The sequence below is a fragment of the Xenopus laevis genome, chromosome 8S (genome assembly GCF_017654675.1).
Source record: "Xenopus laevis strain J_2021 chromosome 8S, Xenopus_laevis_v10.1, whole genome shotgun sequence".
NCBI lineage: Eukaryota > Metazoa > Chordata > Amphibia > Anura > Pipidae > Xenopus > Xenopus laevis.
The window spans coordinates 73002304-73021559 of NC_054386.1; positions in this window are offsets into that span (position 1 = coordinate 73002304).

Below are 19256 nucleotides of genomic sequence, written 5' to 3' on the forward strand. Positions count from 1 at the left end.
TCAGTGCCTTTTCTTACATTTAGGAGATAGAGAAGTAACTAGTACTAGTCAAAATGATGCAGTTCTTATATATATTTTAGTGCAAAACAATTTAAAGATTAGAAAAAAAACCACAGTAACATTTTTCAAGCAGTGGAAATTTGTGAAACGCATGGAAACGTCAATGGGCATTTTTTCATGTAAAATGCATATGAAGTCAATGGCCATGGTATTAATTTTTTTTGGCAAAAATGCTGAATTTTGTCACAAATCCATACCTGGTAAAAATTTCGCTCATGCCTACTTGTGTTCTAAATAACCTGATATTTACTTCATGGTCCACATTGTTTAGTGTGCCAATACTCCAGTTTTGTGGTGAAATTTACAGTTTGCATAACTTTTTTGCAAATCGGCGAATAAAAACAAATGCTTCCAGCAGAAGTCATTCTTCCATCTGAATCTGCTTTTTCTTTAAAATCTGGATCTAGCTGCATTCACTGCAATGCACAATTAATGTGACATATTTTAGGACAAGGAAAGTGTTAAATATGTTTGGCTGCTTTGAAAGGCATACCTCTGGTCGCTTTTGTGGTGGTATAAGATCTCCTGTATTTTCAGCCCATGATCTGTTCGGACACCACTGTTCAGAAAAAAACGCTGACTTGAATAAAAAAACTCACATCATGCATTGCTCCTTCACCAAGACCAGGGGAGAGAAGGTACACTATGGGGCATATTTATTATGTAAAACAAAATTTGCCAACAAAGTAATGAAAAGCTATGTAAAATAAATGGCAAAGTTATCAAGGTGTGTGTATTTTTATGCCATGCCAACGTCAGATTTGTCGCCTTTATTTTACATTGCTTCCGGTGGAAGTCATCCCAAGAAAAAACGCGTAAAAATGCTATGTTGTTTTTTATATAGCAAAGTGTGGCGATGTGTGATGGCAATGTATTTTTTGCACAGCATTATAAATATGCTGTATGATTTGTCATACCTCCACCCAAGATCAGGACAGACTGGGCTCTGATACCCATCCCTGGGAACTTTCCTGATCCGCAATCACACACACAGGGGACAGATTAATGGGTTTAATTGCAGGACATTGTACCTTTACATAACTGTGATAAATACAGTCTGCTAGCCAGGAGCAACTTTACATAATGCTTCAGATGGTTTTATTTCTAAGCTGCTGGGGTAGGGGGTCTACTTATGTGGCAGTTTCTTCAGAGTCCTAAGAAGGACTCCCTTTGGCTTTCTGTTTCCTGAGAAAAGCATGCTTTGCCTGACAAAGACCCCACTTTCCTTCTGCACCCTAAATAGAGCATGTTTTTCTGCCACTGGTGTTCTCCACTCTCATTTCACACCCAGTAATATCTGGGACCTTGCAGCACCTTGCTTTCACTCTGCTGCTTCTCTCTCCCACATAGGCTTATTCAGGACTGTATTTAGGTTCAATGCTGCCCTAGGCACCCGACCTAAACACACCCCCTACATGAAGCGCGTGATGTCAGTGCGTCGTGCTGATGTCATGCGCCATGTGCGTGTGACGTCGTTTAACCTCACTCACCATGTGAGCATTACCACTTCCGCCAACAAGCCCAGTTCCCATACCCCTCACCTCCCCCCATCTCTTTCACCGGATTTCCTATGGAAATCCGTGGAAGAGGCTGGGCAATTTTTTTTTAAATTTAAAAAATTAATTTATAGGCACCCGACAGCTGCCCCCCAAAACCTGCTGCCCTAAGCACAGGCACTCGGGTGCCTTAATATAAATACGCCCCTGGGCTTATTGATGAGGCCGCTCAATGTATATATAACCAATAAGCACAGCCCCTTCTGCTGGAAGATACGATAAAAGCCTAGCTAAAATAGAAAATGTAAAAAAAATGGGGGAAAATAATTAATAGATGGATAAAGTGTCACCAAAAAGATCAAAACATATTGATTAGTGATAGGTGCATTTGTCCCGATTTGCTTCGCGAAAAATTTCGATGCCCACGACAATTTTTTTAAGCGCGCCTGTTTTGTCCAAATGTATTAAAGTCAATGGCCATCCGAATAATTTTGGCGCACGACAATTTTTATGCACAGGACTATTTTTGACACAGCAGAATTTTCGCTGCAGTTTCATGAATTTATTCGCCGGTGGCAAAACACAGAAATATGACATGAATTTGTGCCTGGCGAATTTATTCGCCTATCACTAATATTGATGAAAAAAGAGTTTTCAATTGTAATATAGTTTCCCTTCCCAGGTTAAAGCGAAAATAGACAGCCCTTTTGCTTATCTGGTCACTGCAAAGTTTTTGATCATATTATATGTATATAAATTATTTAAATGTTTACCTTCTTTTCATTTACAGTATACACAATAAACTGTACTGGGCTGCTCTCAAAGTCTAAGAAATCCTACTTTAGAGGAAGCTCTGCTTGTTGACCATTTGATGCACCCAATGTGAACATAATTGTTGGGCTGATTATGTTTTGAAACTGATTTACATAAGAAAAGTATTAACTAGAGAAAACAGCTTTTTCTCTGCAGTTCACCTAAAGCAGCAATGGAAACCTAAATATAACTTTCACATATTCCCACCGTTTGTTTCAGAAACTCATCAATTTTATGAATTATCACATAAAATTGGGGTGGCGTGGGGTTGTGGGGGGGTGATGCAATATGGTTAGTGGTAAGTACATTTACCACTAACCATATCGCACCAGAACTTAACAGTCTGTATAATAATTTCTCTGTCCTTTTAACCATAATTGAAATAATTTTCATTGCATGACCAATTTTATTAAATGTCTAAGACGTGTTTTGTTGGAATAAAAATTGTCCATAATGATGATATCTATTATTCCCATTGGATACATCGCCTATTTTTTCTTTGTGCTTCTTTCATTTTCAGCTCATTATTTGACTTTAAATATAAAACTGATAGTGTCTGATTAAATTAACCTTTCTTTACTAATAAGTTTCCCATTGTGTTACAGTATTTTCTGCATGGCTCAAGGGATCCATTATATATATTAGAGATTTCATTGTTGATTAAAGATGTAACTGACTTTTAGTAATGATTTTCAATGATTGCACTCCCTTGGATTTGAATTTTCCATCATTAGATAATAGAATTAAACAGTGAGTCTTTCCTCTCAGTATAAAAGAATTATACATGAAAACATCAATATATTCCATTTGTTAATCTGTTATAAATTATGCCTTAATGTTTTAATCTATCCTATGTTCCCTATTCCTACCCCTCACAGTGTACTTTCCACCAGCTCCTGACTTCATCATTGTATTATTAGAATTGTAACTGTTTTGGTAGAGGAAAATGGGTAACATACAATGCATTTTTCAGGGAGGACAGAAAAAGCTTAGATAAAGGAAAAGAAGCATAAAGATAAAGAAAATGATACTTTGTACAGTATACGTTGTTTTTTGAAGTTCTACCAAATAAACAACTTGGAGGCATTTCAGTCAACGGTGGAGTAATAGAACGATTTTATAATGGGTAAAGGCGATATATTGCTGTTAGTTTGTGAGTAACAGGAAAGAACAGAAGGGACAAGCAGCATGAGACAATAATCATGTCAGGGATGTACAGTATATGTGTTACAAGGGATTAATAATATGCCAAGCATACATCAAAAAGTAATCTTTTCTTCTAGGTCAACAAACATGTTTATGCAAAACATAAAGTACAGTAACAAGAAAGGAACCCAAAAAAAATAAACAATAAATAGTAACAATAAAATAAATATATTGCCATTCATTTTGTTTGTACACACTTTTCTGTTCATGGTAGCAATGGCATAAACCAGTGACCACCAATAAATGGCAAAATCAACACCAATAGCTATTTTAATAGTCACTCTTTATTTAACACTGGGGTGTCCAGCTAGAGAGCTGCAAACCAGGTATAGTCATCCAATCAATTTGTATAGCTCTAGTCCATTGAAAGGCTCCATAGATTTCCATGTATGATATTGTAAGGCCCTATAGGGATACAGGCCCTCTAGAGTTAATTTTTTCACCATTTCCTTGGGTTATTGGGTAGAATCCCTGTTACAAAATAACCTTTACAGTGATAGGTTGAGAGATTTGATGACACTGCTCTGACACACTCCTATATAGTGTGTGCAGGGAGTGGCCTCTTCCCTCTTTTGCCTCTGGATGTGATTCCAGCTGGATGTGCTCCGGGGGACTGAGTGCAATAGGCCCAGAAGAAGGCATGTGTCCAAGTCGGGGACCAGGAAACCCCGTGAATGAGGAACAGATATACTAGGGCAGACTTGTCATAGTCTCTCTAGGAGAGAAAGGCAGATAGGATAGAGAGAAAGAGCAGCTGAAGCTCCAACAAGGATTTGCAGTAAGGGAGTAGCTTCCCAGAGGCTGTGTGTGTTGCCTCCAGTCAGGGACCTCAGTGAAGAGGGACTGTAGGGTAGAAGCTGCTTCCTGACAACTTCCAGGAGGGAAAGGTTGTACTGCATTTGCCTGTGTACTCTCTGTGTGAGCCTGCCTTTGTTCTGTGTGAACTCTCAATATGCTGTTTTCCTCAACTCCTGCGTGAGTAATGAAACCTGTGGTCATTTGCCCTTTTTGGCATAATAAACCGTTTTTGATTGTTAAGAAGCTCCTGGCGCCCAAGTTGTTTTTGTGTGCACAGTAGCCTGGGGGGGAATGTAGTTGCACGACACCATAGAGGGAACACTTCCACTTAGCGAAGGCCCTGCCCTGGGTGTAAGTCGAGTGTAACCCATGCTCTAGTGTTCTAGCTGGTGAATTAACCCCGTAATATAATCCATACGTGCAGCATGACAATCAGTCCACTATACATACAAAATTGCACAGCACCAAACTTTTGCTATTGAACCAAAAAGCTTTTTTCATTTGCAATGGCAAAGCCCCTTTTTTTTAATCTATGCAAAGAGGCATTCCCAATATGGACACTGGCTTTCTGCAGTAAATATTTTGCCTTCCTTTTAAAAAAACATTTCAGTGTAGAAATAAAATACAAAGCAAATATAAGGATTGCTCAGTCTACAGTATATAAAAAGTCAAAAATGTATTGTATCAAAAACATAGATATCAGCAAATAGCCCTACACGTTTCAACCACATTGGTGGTCTTCATCAGGGGCAGAATACACATGGGACATAAGTGTTCAGTGATTTTGCAATTGATCCTCAGCATGCTGTTCAGATTCAAAACCAACAGATATGACCCATGTGGCCCCCCCCCCTCAAATCACTGATGTGCTACTGCCTGGCAACCAATCAGTGGAAACAGAGAGCTGAAAAGCAGGAAGTAGTGTTACACATCCAGTCACTCCAGCCTTTATACATTACATTTTTGGTTAACTAGCTATATTAGAAACATTTTTTATTTTGCACAGCCTTTATTTTTTACACTTTAAGGTTGTGTTATGAATGTAACTTTAGGGTACTTATGACAACATAATACTTTAATACTATATACCATGCTATTCTTGTACATTGATAAACTATAACTTGAGCTTTCCCAGCTGTTTACTTTTTTGAGTTTTGGGATTGTGTTAATTATAAATTGAACACAATTAGGGTAGGGACACACTGGGCGATTTGGGGAGATTTAGTCGCCTGGCGACTAATCGCAGCGACTTTCCACGACCAATCTTCCCCGAATGCTTCCCCTCTCTCTGCGCCTGGCTAAAATGAAAAATCGCCTGCGCTAATCACACGCGGCGATTCTTTTTCCGAAGTCGCCCGAAGTTGCCTCACGAGGAAACTTCGGGCGACTTCGGAAAACGAATCGCGCGTGTGATTAGCGCAGGCGATTTTTCATTTTAGCCAGGCGCAGAGAGAGGGGAAGCATTCGGGGAAGATTGGTCGTGGAAAGTCGCTGCGATTAGTCGCCAGGCGACTAAATCTCCCCAAATCGCCCAGTGTGTCCCAGCCCTTAGGGACCCTAGAAGACTGTTATGTATTATACTGCTGAGGGCTCAGGAAGGATGTGATGCATTACTGGGACACTAGCGAGTCTATAAATGTGGGTCTGTGATGTAAATGTGCGTCTGTGACTTTGAGAGGTGGTGATGTACTATTAGGGCAAGTAGGAAGCTATACATGTGTAGAGGGCACTTGATTGACTTTTGAGCTCACCTCTGCTGTAAAATTGAACAACTTACTACTATTAACATAAAAATATTTACTTTAGTTGTACTTTTAGTTTAATTAGCTGTGTGTCTTTCATGCACTTGTGCAATATTTCTATAATGCTTTCCTTTCCACTTGATACATTGCTTAGTATCTGCTCAGCTACTATACTCTACGTCAGGAGTACCCAACCTTTTTCTACATGTGGGCCACATTAAAATGTTAACAAAAAGTTGAAGGGCATCACAAGTATGCAAATAGTTACTGGAGTGCTAATTCTAAATTGTGGTTAACTACTAGTGCCCCCTATGTGGACTGGCAGCCTACAAGAGGCTCTGTTTGACAGTGAACTTTGGTTTTTATGTAACCAATACTTTCATTCCATGACAGAAATAATAAAAAAAACAAGCACCTGCTTGAAGGCCACTAGGAGCAACATCCAAGGGGTTGGAGAGAAACATGCTGCCTGTGAGCCACTGTTTGGGGATCACTGCTCTACATAGTTGTATAGGAATTCTTGTTAAACCATACACTGCATTGCCCACCTAGTATGAGGACACTGACTAGAGTCTCACCATAAAAGGAAAAATACACCCAGGATAAACATTTACATACTATATTTTAATGCATATATATTACATTCCTAGGCACTAAACAGCAGCTAATTATGAATCATTCCAATACTCTGCTACAATTATCTTTTCCTTTTAGGATCTCTGGTACCAATTCAAAGTTCTTGTAGCAATTAGCAATAATAACATTAATAGCACAGTTCAAAATAAAAACAACTACGAATCTGTTCACAAGCAATAATATACTGGTTATTATTTCCCATTAGGAAAACTACCAGCATACTTTAGGATAAGGGGCTCTGAAATTCAAACAGTGGTATAGACTTTTAGCCACTTTGGATTTACTGTACTCGGCAGAAACTCGGTAACACAGTGCTCAGTAAAAGAGTCTGTACATTATAGTCTCTATGGGGCAGATTTACTACAAGGCGAAGTGGCCGTCACTAGCAACAACTCGCCAGAAATCCCATCAGCAGGGACATCGCCAATTTACTGACAGGCACAGAGGACAACTGCATCGCCAGGTGACTTTTTGCTCTGGCAAACGGTTGTTACTCCGCAAATTCACCAAAGTGCAAATTTTACTGAATGTTACTTCTTTTGCCAGTGTTTCCTTCGTCCACCTTAGACTAGGGGAACTGATAAAACACAGCTACATTTTTCTCAATCATATTCTGTATACCGGGAAGTCATAAAAGTTGCAAAAAACACTGGCGACTTTTACTTAAAGCAGGATTGCCTTCAAAAGTCTTAACTATTTAAGATTTTTGTGTTAACATTTTTTTCCACACATTTGCCACTTTTGTTTTAGGGTGGGCTCATGTCTAGGGTATTTGAGGATCTTTTCTGTCTTTATTATGGTTCCTTAGACATTTGTAATAAAAAGTTCCAACTTCAAGCATTTGCACCAACATCTCCAATAAATCCGTCTATTCGACTTTGATGTACCCGCCCTATTCAAATTGATCTAAGCGTAAGAGTACTAACAAAGTTTTGCTAGGCAGAAATGAACGCTAGCAAAACTCCGCTATGAAATGCTCGCACTGCCGAAGTAACGCAAGAGAAAATTCTCCATCATTCGGCTACTGAGACGCAACTGTGCATTTTAGTGGATTAGTGTAGTGGTAACGAATTTGCGCCTGGCAAAGTGTGGCGAAGCAGACGTTGGCGAAAATTTGCCCTATAGTGAATTTGCCCCTATAGGTCGACCACAGTCTAAAACACTATAGTTTATTGGGTATGCTATATTACTGCTTACAGAATCTAGTGAGTGGCCAGTATACTACCATATAGTCAGATTAGTAATGATCTACTAGTCCTAAACTGAAAAGGAGTAAGTAATCCAGTGATGGTGTGTCTTTTTTACACAGTTCACAAAAATACAGACTGCATAATTAGAAGAAACACACTGGCAGAGAAGAGAGGAACAGTTTTATAACTTTGGATATGCAGGACAAACGTGACACTGTACAAGTTTATCCATATTAGTTGTATATTTCTCACCTACAACATAAATTAGTGCAGCACAGCACAGTTGTTAGCCCTTTGGGGTTTTACAAATATTGGTGTTAAAATAGAAATATGAAAACATTTCAAATCTAAACAAGCTGACAAGGAGGGAGAGCATTTGTACAGATTCTGCATAGACCATTAACCCTCTGACTGCTGGTTGGTATAGTACTGTAGCTCTGAGCAGTTCTGCCACAAGCTAGATATTAGAAGTGTAAACGTTACAAATGACAGAAAACAATGAACATAGTAAAAAGTTCTCAAAAGAGCAAATTTACATTTTGTTTGGAGGTGTTTAGTTATCCTTTAAAATACAACAAGACCTGACTTAATTTGTATATAACCTCATTTGTGGTGGGGAAAATTGTTTCAACTAAAAGAATTAATGCATTAAATAATGATAGATTACAGCATTAAATAATTGTCCAAAGTATCAAAAAGGCTAATTTATTTGCATTAGTTTGATAGGTCAGCTGTTTCAAGTATGCAGATTGGAGATCTACTCTTAGATTGCATTGCGGATTTAAAAAAATAAATAAATTGTGGCAATTTGTCATTGCCATCTCTTCTTCCACATGTACTTTCAGATCCGAGTAAAGAGTCATTTTGATTAATCTCAACTTTCCTCTGGACTGAGATAAACTGCATCCTTATGTTCCTTTTTTTTACAAAATATTGTATATCACAAGGTAGTATAATTGGGAATTTATCTTAAATTGTAAGGAGAAGTGGAAAAACTATTTACAACAAACTCAGGGGGGGGGATCACTGCAGTATTCTAAGCATTCCAAACTGTAAGGAAACGTAATTGTGTGCTTTGCAGTATTTGAGTACTAAGAAGGCCATGGGTACAGCAAATGTAAAGTAGAATTTATAGAAGTACTTCTTAAAACGACAAGTAAAATTGTACATTTTTATTTTATATGTGTGTCCAGCACCTGAACATAACATATTTTAACAAAAACAGTCCTATTTTATATTAGAAAGTTTTTTTTAGAGAGCCATGCTTGATATGAGACACTTACGTATACTAAGTACTAAAACATGTGTGGCATGGCTACATAGTCACTTTTCTACAGAAATATCTAAATGTCAGTAACTTGCTTACCGATGGTCTTACGTGTATAACTCATGAACCCTGGGGGTGTCTGTTGACATCTTGAGCACTAGGGATGTAGCGAACGTCGGAAAAAATGTTCGCGGACATGTTCGCGAACGTCCGGACAAAAATGCGAACGGTTCGCGAACGTTGCGAACCCCATAGACTTCAATGGGAAGGCGAATTTTAAAAGCTAGAAAAGACATTTCTGGCCAGAAAAATGATTTTAAAGTTGTTTAAAGGGTGCAACGACCTGGACAGTGGCATGCCAGAGGGGGATCAAGGGCAAATATGTTTCTAAAAAATCCATTGTTGACACAGCGCTGCGTTTTGTGCTGTAAAGGGCAGAAATCACACTACGTCACTCAGGTGGTGTTTCTGGAGACGGTATTATTATTGATATTTAGACAGAATGTGAAAAAGCTCACACAGCTAGGTGGCAGTGGTTTGAAGAACAGATGCAGATGAGAGATCAGCAGCAGGACAGACAGCTGCCCACAGCAGCTACATACAGAGCACTGCAGTAGAAGGTAGATTACTAGCCAGCAGCAAAGCTACCTAACCTAAAATGTCCCTCAAATCCCTGCAGACTTCTGTCCCTACAATACAGAGCAGTATCAAGTAGATTACTAGCCAGCAAACTTACTATCAACTGTCCCTCAAATCACTAACAGCTCTCTCCCTACACTAGCTCTTGCAAGCACACACAGGCAGAATGAAAAAACGCTGCAGGGCTTCAGTTTATATATGGAAGGGGAGTGGTCCAGGGGGTGTGGGGGTGGTCCAGGAGGGAGAGCTTCCTGATTGGCTGCCATGTATCTGCTGGTCTGGGGGAGAAATGGCAAAAAAAAGCGCCAGCTAAGGCGAACCCAAATTGGCGAACATTGCGTTACGTTCGCGAACATTCGGCGGACGCGAACGGTCGATGTTCGCGCGAACAAGTTCGCCGGCGAACAGTCCGCGACATCCCTATTGAGCACCCAGGAAGTTCTTCACGAGCTGATATTGGCACCCAGCTGGGATACCCGCAGAGTTAAAGGCTGTCTGTGTATTGTAAGATTTGGGGGTTACTAACACAACTGTCTGGCTTACTGGCTGTGAGTAACAGGGTGCAGAAGCATTGCCTTGTACATGCCAGTGTCTGATTTAGCATTTGAGCATGGTCGAGTACCTCTTGACATCTGTTATATCTCAGAGAATGCAAGCGATTAAGTTCAGAAACAGTCATAGGGCTACAGGGTAGATCAATTATAGTTGGGGTACATTATATATTTTAGTACATATATAATGTAGTAACTGACTTTGGATGTCTGCTGATGACCTATAGTTCAACTGCAATTGATGCAATGCAGATTGGACATTCTTTGCCTTATATACATATAAAAATAAACTGAAAGCAGATTACGAGTTGTAACTAGTGATCAGCGAATTCACTCACCGAAAAATGCCAAAATGTTTACAAGCAACAATTTTTTATGCATGCAACAAATTTTTTTCACTCCAAATACATTAAAGTCAATGGGTGTTTTTTCTTATGGTGACTTTTTTTGTCTTGGCGACTTTTTTGTCTCTGTGACATTTTTGTCCAAATGCATTAAAGTCAATGGGCGTTTTTCTTATGGCAACTTTTTGTCTCAAAATTTTCCCCCAACAAATTTTTGTCACAGTTTCATGAAAAAATTTGCAATTGGAAAGAGCAGAGAATCTATTCCTGGCAAATAAATTCGCTCATCACTAGTTATAAAAGTGAAAGTGTGAACACTGCTGCTTTGGCTTTCAGAGGATGCTTGAAGTCAGGGCCGGAACTAGGGGTAGGCAGAAGAGGCAGCTGCGGGGGGCGCTGGGCAGCTACCTGTTCTGCCTACCGCTAGACCACACTATACTATTCACCAGACTTAACTTGCTTGTAGGAGAGCATTGGAGTCACGCAAGCGAATACACTTTGATGGGGCATGTGTGTTCAAGAGTGTGATGTCACCACGCATGTGACGGGGGAAGTGGGGGAGAGCTGGCCGGCTGCGTCGTATAGGGCGCCCGGCTGACCCGGCCCACCTCTGCTTGAAGTTGTACCTCAAAGAGAGGTCTGCATGTTGAACTTTTACATTTCACTTTGTTATTCATAATCATAATACTTTTTCACAACTGCAATACATTTTCACTATAGAAATATAACTTTATTTCCCTGAATCATAGTGGCCTGATATAGCTATAGATACAGCACTGGTCAGAAGATCTAATCGAAACTCATGTGTTAAATAGAAAGTAATGCATTCCCCTGATGACATATAAAAGGATAATAAAATATAGGTCAATAGCAAATTCCATTGCAAGCTTGTTATTATTTTCCCTTATTTATATAGCACTGCCATCATATAGCAGCTCATAATTTGGATTAGTCCCTGCTACAGTAGGGCTTATAGTTGGGTTGTTCAAAAGCTTCAAAAGTCAGTTGCCACCTTCTCTGCAGTGGAACTCCGGGCAGAGGGGCGGGGACAAGCCCTGTTGGGGGTGGGGCAGCGACATGTTGGGGCATGTCACGACATCAGGGGCGGAGCTATCACATCAATCATAGGAAATACTGCCCAGTTTTCCTAATTTGGGCAGGCAGTTTTGACCCAGGCAGCCCTTCAAAAAACTGGGCTGTCCGGGTCAAAACCGGAAAGGTGGCAACCCTAGTTAGACTACCTGTATATATTTTGAATATGGGAGAAAAACACAGTACACAGACAGATGAAATTCACTCAAACGATAATATTCTTTAATACAGGCTATGTAATAAGATACTTCTAATATTCTTCTACTATCTAGTAGGGATATATTGCTTCTTATAATACATAGCTTTGAATGAGTCATGTGGCTCAACTGATATCAATAAGTTTTGAAAACAATGCATAGAATTCATAGATCTACACCTGTGGGTGCAAACAGCAAGGCAGGGTGTAAAGTGGTAAAAACATGGTGGTTAAAGCATGTATTTTGCACTTTGTACCAGTTCCTGAAATTCATAAAAATATCATTTTAATCAAGGTGTAAGTCATTTACTGATTAGCTAGATATGGTTGCTATGTGCCAGATTTTTATCTATATAGGCACACTCCTTTATCATCTGACTTATAACAAAACAATAACAATGCAAGTCACAAATCCTACTAGAATAAACTATACATTTGATCACATTAATATTTGTACTGACCACTGTAATAATTCATTGCATGATAACAGGAACACAAACCAATCTACTGAACTTGAACTTAATTATAGTTGCAACATAATAAGCAACATACTGTAACCATTAATTCTTCTGTGTTGATTGGGCTCCCCCAATACACTGCTATAGTGGGGAATTTTACATGGAGGATAAAAAATATAGCAATTTGCTTCTATTATTGCATTTTGTCTCATTGCACTAGCACTAGTAAATAAGTCCTATTGTGTATATGTGCAAACGATGCAAGTGTGTCAACTTTGAGAATGGCACATGCAACATTTCAACTGGTCATGAGCATTTCCCATGCTTTTCTATAGGAAGCTGTGAGAATAGTGATGGGCGAATTTATTCGCCAGACGCAAATTCGCGGGGAATTTCCGCGATTCGCCGCAGGCTAATACATTTGCAAAACTGCAGCAAAAATGCGTGGCACAAAAAAAAAAACGGCCGATGGTGTCCAAAAAAATCGAGATGCTGGCGCAGTTTTGCTAATTTTCACCATTTCACAAATTTCGCTAATTTTTCTGCGAAGCGAAACACCCCAAATTAGCCCATCACTATGTGAGAGTACTACAGTAATGAAAATACTCGCCTTTGCCCTTCTGTTGTCCCATCATGATTTGGAATGAAGAAACAATGGACAGATACGGAACTTCAGAAGTCTAAATAGAGACAATTTTATCTCTGTATCTTTAATAGCAAGCAAGTAACCACAATAAAAATACTTTAGGGTTTAAGACAGCTTTCATGGGAGCAATTTACCAAGTAATACATCTTGTATTCTGCTAAAGATTGCCTAGAAATTCACTAAGGTTTATATTTCTAAAGCTATTATAGCATTATATACTGCACTATTAATATATTTTAGCCATCTGAATTACAAGACTTGGAGAAGTTACTGAAATGATTCCTATAGCAAACATAGGAATTGTTGGAAGTGCCATTTTTAATTTTTTCCATTTTCTGCTGCTGTAGTAGAAAGTTGTATGATTATCATTTTCAAGGAAATTATTATTTCTGTTTTAAAATCATAACTTGCAAAATACAATATTAACTCTATACAGGCAGATATATAGAGAAAGGAAGCTAACCGTGCTGTACATTGACAAATATGCAGCAATAATGCAGAAAGTTATTGCCACAAAAAAGGTTTCAAATAGCCGCAATTTTTTCCGCATAATCGTTTTACAATCATATTTGTAAATATTTGATACAACTTCAAAAGAACTATGAGATTGACATTTTCCACATTTTTTTCCATTTTTTTTTTATTGTCTTTCATAATAAAGATATTCAACATCCTCTCCAACCAAAATACACTTACTTTTGCCAACTCAAACCTGTGATATCCAATTATTTTCTACGAGACGATTAAAAACGAAATTGTTTAACAAAAGCAAGAAAAGTCATTGATCCTTGAATATACACTGACAATCTGGGCATAGTAATGTCATAGAAATTATGGGATTTAAGGGGCAGATTTACTAAGGTTGAAATTCAAATTTTGGAGTTGGTATTTTTGGATTTTTCGAGTTCTAAATTCACAAGCTCGAATTTGAATGTGAGATTACTGTGATTATTATAGTCAGACCCTTCAAAAATTTGAATATTCACCACCTAAAACCTGCTGAGTTCATGTAGAAGACAATGGCAGAGGTCCCTTGAAATATTTGAAGATGTTAATAATAGTGATGAGCTGAATTTTTCACCAAGTTTCACTTTGAGTTTGAATTCGATATGATTGTTTGGGTTGGGACTATTTAATTGAATTTTAAACATTCCAATTTTTTCATAAAAAATATACCATCCGAATTGTGAATAAAATGTAATTTATTAGAGTTTAGAAAAATTAGACCTTTGATAAATAACACCCCAATCTTACTACTTTGACAATATTTCCATCACAATTTCAGTGTTCAGTGTTTTCAGCTCTCAGGTGAGTATTTCTCTAGAGATCAGTTTGGGAAGAATTCAAGAGAGACTATTTTTTCTGCCTTTACGTTTAATTTCTATTTCATTGGTTTATCCAGTTGGTAATCTATCTACTGATGAAGCAGGCTTATTTGAAACAACCCCACCCTTTTCCTATTAAGTCTAAATACTATACAGTTATGGGACCTGTTATCCAGAATGCTCGGGACCTGGGGCTTTCCGGATAATGGATCTTTCCGTAATTTGGGTCTTCATGCCTTAAACTACTAGAAATTAATTTAAACATTAAATAAACCCAATAAGATGGTTTTGCTTCCAATAAGGATTAATTATATCTTAGTTGGGATCAAGCACAAGCTACTGTTTTATTATTACAGAAAAAAAGGAAATCATTTTTAAAAATTTGGATTATTTGGATAAAATGCAGTCTATGGGAGACAGCCATTCCGTAATTTGGAGCTTTCTGGATATCGGGTTTCTGGATAAGGGATCCTATACCTGTAATACTATTAAGTCTGAATCATCTGTAGTTACTACACATTAAATTATAAATCTCCTGCAAACAATTGTATTTAACTTATGACTTGAAGTACATATTTCTATAAATGCAACAAGTGTGGTAAGGTAAATAGATGCAGGCAAGTTCAAGCGGACCGATCTGAGCACCTGTTATTGTATATGTATAATTTCTTATAGACTTGCATAGGCAGATAGCAGACTTTTTCAAAATAGGCCTTGGCACCCTGCCAGTGTATTTTTCTTTACTAAACACAGCCTGTGCCAGCGGGAATGATACACTTGGCTGTATCTGCAGTGGACTGTTTTCCAACCGGAATTTCACTCATCCCTGCTAGCGACCTGTATAAATAATAATCTGCATTACAAATAGAACATCAACAGTGTTATGGAATCCACAGCAGTTTGTGCAGCATGTAGCAGATACTGCACTGAATAACTGCTAGGTTCAAGGCATACCAGCTCTCACTTTCTAAACCTTATAAATCTGTGAAATCTTTCTGGCAATGGTAACTACGCAAAATGTAGTGAATTTTATTAAAGAAACAGAGAAGAAGGATTTTGATATTATCCATTTTTTTTCTTCTAAACTCAAGTGGTATTTAAAACGGCGTTTTTATGGCGTTCTTAAAAACGTGCAGTCGAGTGTAAATATGACAATGAAACCACATGCACATCATAATGTGCGTTTTTCAGCCTTTAGTTTTCTTTACCCAACAAGCATTTCTGAAGAATTTTATTAAAACTTTTGTGAATAAAAGCCAAGGGGAATAGCAATTTACATGCAAAATGTAGCCGGACTGATCATCAATAGGCTTAATTACGCCATCAGCAGACAATGCCACACACACATACGTGAAAATATGTGGTGTATTTCAGTGGTGTATTTTCAAACCTGCGGATCCCCTAGAGTTCAATAATATGGTGTTTCCTTGGCGTATTGGCATATCTGCTGAAAAAATACAAATAATGGCGTCTTGTGGCAGATGTTGGCTCGCAAACATCCAGTGGAAATTGCTTTAGTTTAGTGTGTATACCATTATTTTCAGTAGGGCTTCATTTCGCTCGTATTTAAGCTTGACTGCACGTTTTTATTAAAAATACAATGTAAAGATGCCCCGTGTGACCTTGCCCTTAATGCTGGAACAATGAAAAAACTTCTACCATGACATATAGGGGAGGGTTACTTTTTTTTTTGTGCACTAAAATTGATGAATAAAAATTAATTTTCAATCATTTCCAATATTTATTAAAAAAAAGAAACACGAAAAACTGTAATGTAAAACTTTGGCATCTAAAAGATTGCAACATCAGTGGGAGCTGTCCCAGCCATATTTTAAACTATTCATTCAATTTGTGTTTTACAAGTCTTTTAAATTTTTTTAGCTTAATTATATCGAATTATTACAAATAATAACTACTTTAAAGTATTCACAATTTTATTCATTCAAGTTTTCTATATTTAAATTTTTTTAATGAAATACGTTTATTTGAAGTAGAAGAGTTTAAAAAAAATCAGAATTTTTTCATACTGTCCAGTGCAGAGTATATATCTACTTAATAATCATAAGAAATTATTCCCTTTGAAAGTCATAAAATCCAGAATATAAAACAATGCTTTTTCTCAGTGCCCTAATAATAACACTGAAAAGAAAAAAAAAATTCACGCTTTGACATAAGTTCATTGGTTTGAACCCTTTTCAAGCTCAACAAACTTTTACCACATTCCATTCAATAAAGATGAAATGTGCTGAACATGTGTTTTCTAAACTGAAAGAGAGATAGTTCTGCAAGTGTCCTCTGGGAGGGCCCATTATCCAGAGCCTATTAGTACAGGAAAGGGGCGAGGAGATGGTGTCTCAAGCATTAGATTGCAGAGGGTGTGGAATATGTGATATTTAATATGCACACTTTGGGGCTCCTGTTGAGTGCCCTGCTTGGTAACCTGAAGCAGGATGCTTGTTTAGTGGATAAAAGTGTAACTTTAGAAATTGGCAGGAACTTTACGTCCTTGGCCACCTGTATGCACAGCCAGAAGTGGTGCGGAAAGCTTCAAGTAAGCACACTTTTCAAAGTTTGCTTGGTTCAACTTTCTTACAATTGCAAGGTTCAAAAGACCCATTTATAAACTCTCACAGTTCAAAGTCACACTTTTTCAGTTATGAAGTCTTTTTTTTTTAATGGCTGTATTCATAGTTTTTTCTATACACTTTTCATATGTACATAATAGTGTTTTAGCTTGAATTTGATAATAAAGCAATTTTTTATTGCAATTCAGTACTATCACAAATACTCGCAAATGTATTTAAATATATAAATGTTTCTTTAGACAAGAGTATTGCTGCTCAAAGACGAGGTTACAATTTTTTCTTTTACGTTTAATTCTATAAGTAACAATTATGCTCAAAATGAAGATAAAATAATGTATGCATTGATTTGTGGTTAAATGGTAAATGTACCCTCTTTTATCAAAGGGTTTAGTTTCCAATTATTCGTCTTTGTCAGGGGGCCTAGCGGCTTCCAAAGGGAGTAGTCCGGACCAAGGAGGAAGCCAGGAGCAAGAGTCTAAGATCGTTGTATCCGAGGGGTTAAACAAGAGAATAGTCAAAGTCCAGGCAAAGTTTCAGGAGGCAGGCAGATCAGGTTCAAAGTCAGAGTTTCAGGCAGGAATCAGGATAGCAATAGCAAAACACACCCAGGTTCTATAGCACAAGAAACCTATAATTGGGCAGGGTTTCAGTGTCCAGGGCGCCCTTTTATGACAAAATCCTGGCACCAGTGATGACATCATCATGCAGCGGCGCTGCACCCATATGTTCAACATGGGCGCCGCCATCTTGGATTTTTATCGGCACCAGTGATGACGTCATCATGCAGCGACACTGCACCCATGTGTTCAACATGGGCGTCACCATCTTGGATTTTCATTGCGACCGCCGGGAAGGTGAGCAGCCCCGTCGGGTGCTTCAGTCCTGACAGTCTGTCAAGGTATAAGGTATAGCCTGTGCAAGGTATAAGTTTATGTGTACAGTATATATATATATATATATATATATATATATATATATATATATATATATATATATATATATATATATATATATATATATATATATATATATATATATATATATATATATATATATATATATATAAAACCAAAGGAATGGTGCACTCCGTAGACAAAATTAATACCTGGGTGCCAGCATGGGAAATAAGCAGTGAAATATATATCACTATATAGATATATAGATATAGATATAGATATATATATATATATATATATATATATATATATATATTGTGACAAAGAGCTATGTCCCAATAGGCTGCCTGTATATGATGGGAGGTATATAGCACCCAGCCTGAGGTATTGGCTCCTTTAAATCTCCAGGGTAAGACAGGTTAGGACCCTGGAGCAAGGATATAGTTCAGTATGCTGCCCAATTAGTCCGCAGGTGGGGCTGTTTAAGGGAGCCTGGCGGGGAGTGGGTGTGTGTTGGACTGGGAGTCAGAGAGAACCTCTGAACACACGCTGTGAAGTGTTTTGTGAAACAAACTGTGTGTTTGACTGCAACTCCAAATGGCAAATGTTTGTTACCACCGCAAGGAACTTTCCTATGGACTGTAACACTGCAAACCGGTGAGGTTTACATTATTATTTGACTGTTTAGCACGGAAATTGTGCCTGTTTAAGTTGTCCGGTTTGAACAATAAAACCCCAGGCAGGAGCCTGTTTCACTTTTGTTGCAAACCTAAGCCTCCTGTCTCCTCTGTAAGAACTGTTTTACCTGAGCCCTACCGGCTGCTTTGAGCTATCCTCCACAAATGGTGTTTCGGATGCGGGCAACAGAGAGACAGTGAGCATAATAGGACAACCATTGTTAAAAGGGCAGTGCTATCTGCTGCAGACTGTGGGAGTTGTAGTTCAACAACATGGAGGAACTTGTGTTGCAGCTGGCCAAAGTCAATGCTAGTCAGCAGGAGGCAAATGCTGCCCAGCAAGAGACCAATACCATCCAGAGGCAGAGTATGGCCACCCAGCAAGAGACTAATTGTTTGCTTGCAGCTCAACTGACAGCATTAGCAAAAGCGGTTGAGGCTGATCGACAACTCTTGACGGATGTGGTACAGCAGATGATTGCACTGGGGTCCAATGTGTCGAGTGGGGCCCTAACACAGATAGCTCCATTAAGGCCAGTCGTTTTCTGCAAAAGATGAAGCCACATGATGATGTTGAGGCATATCTGCATACTTTTGAAAGGACTGCCGAGAGGGAGTCTTGGCCCAAGTCCCAGTGGG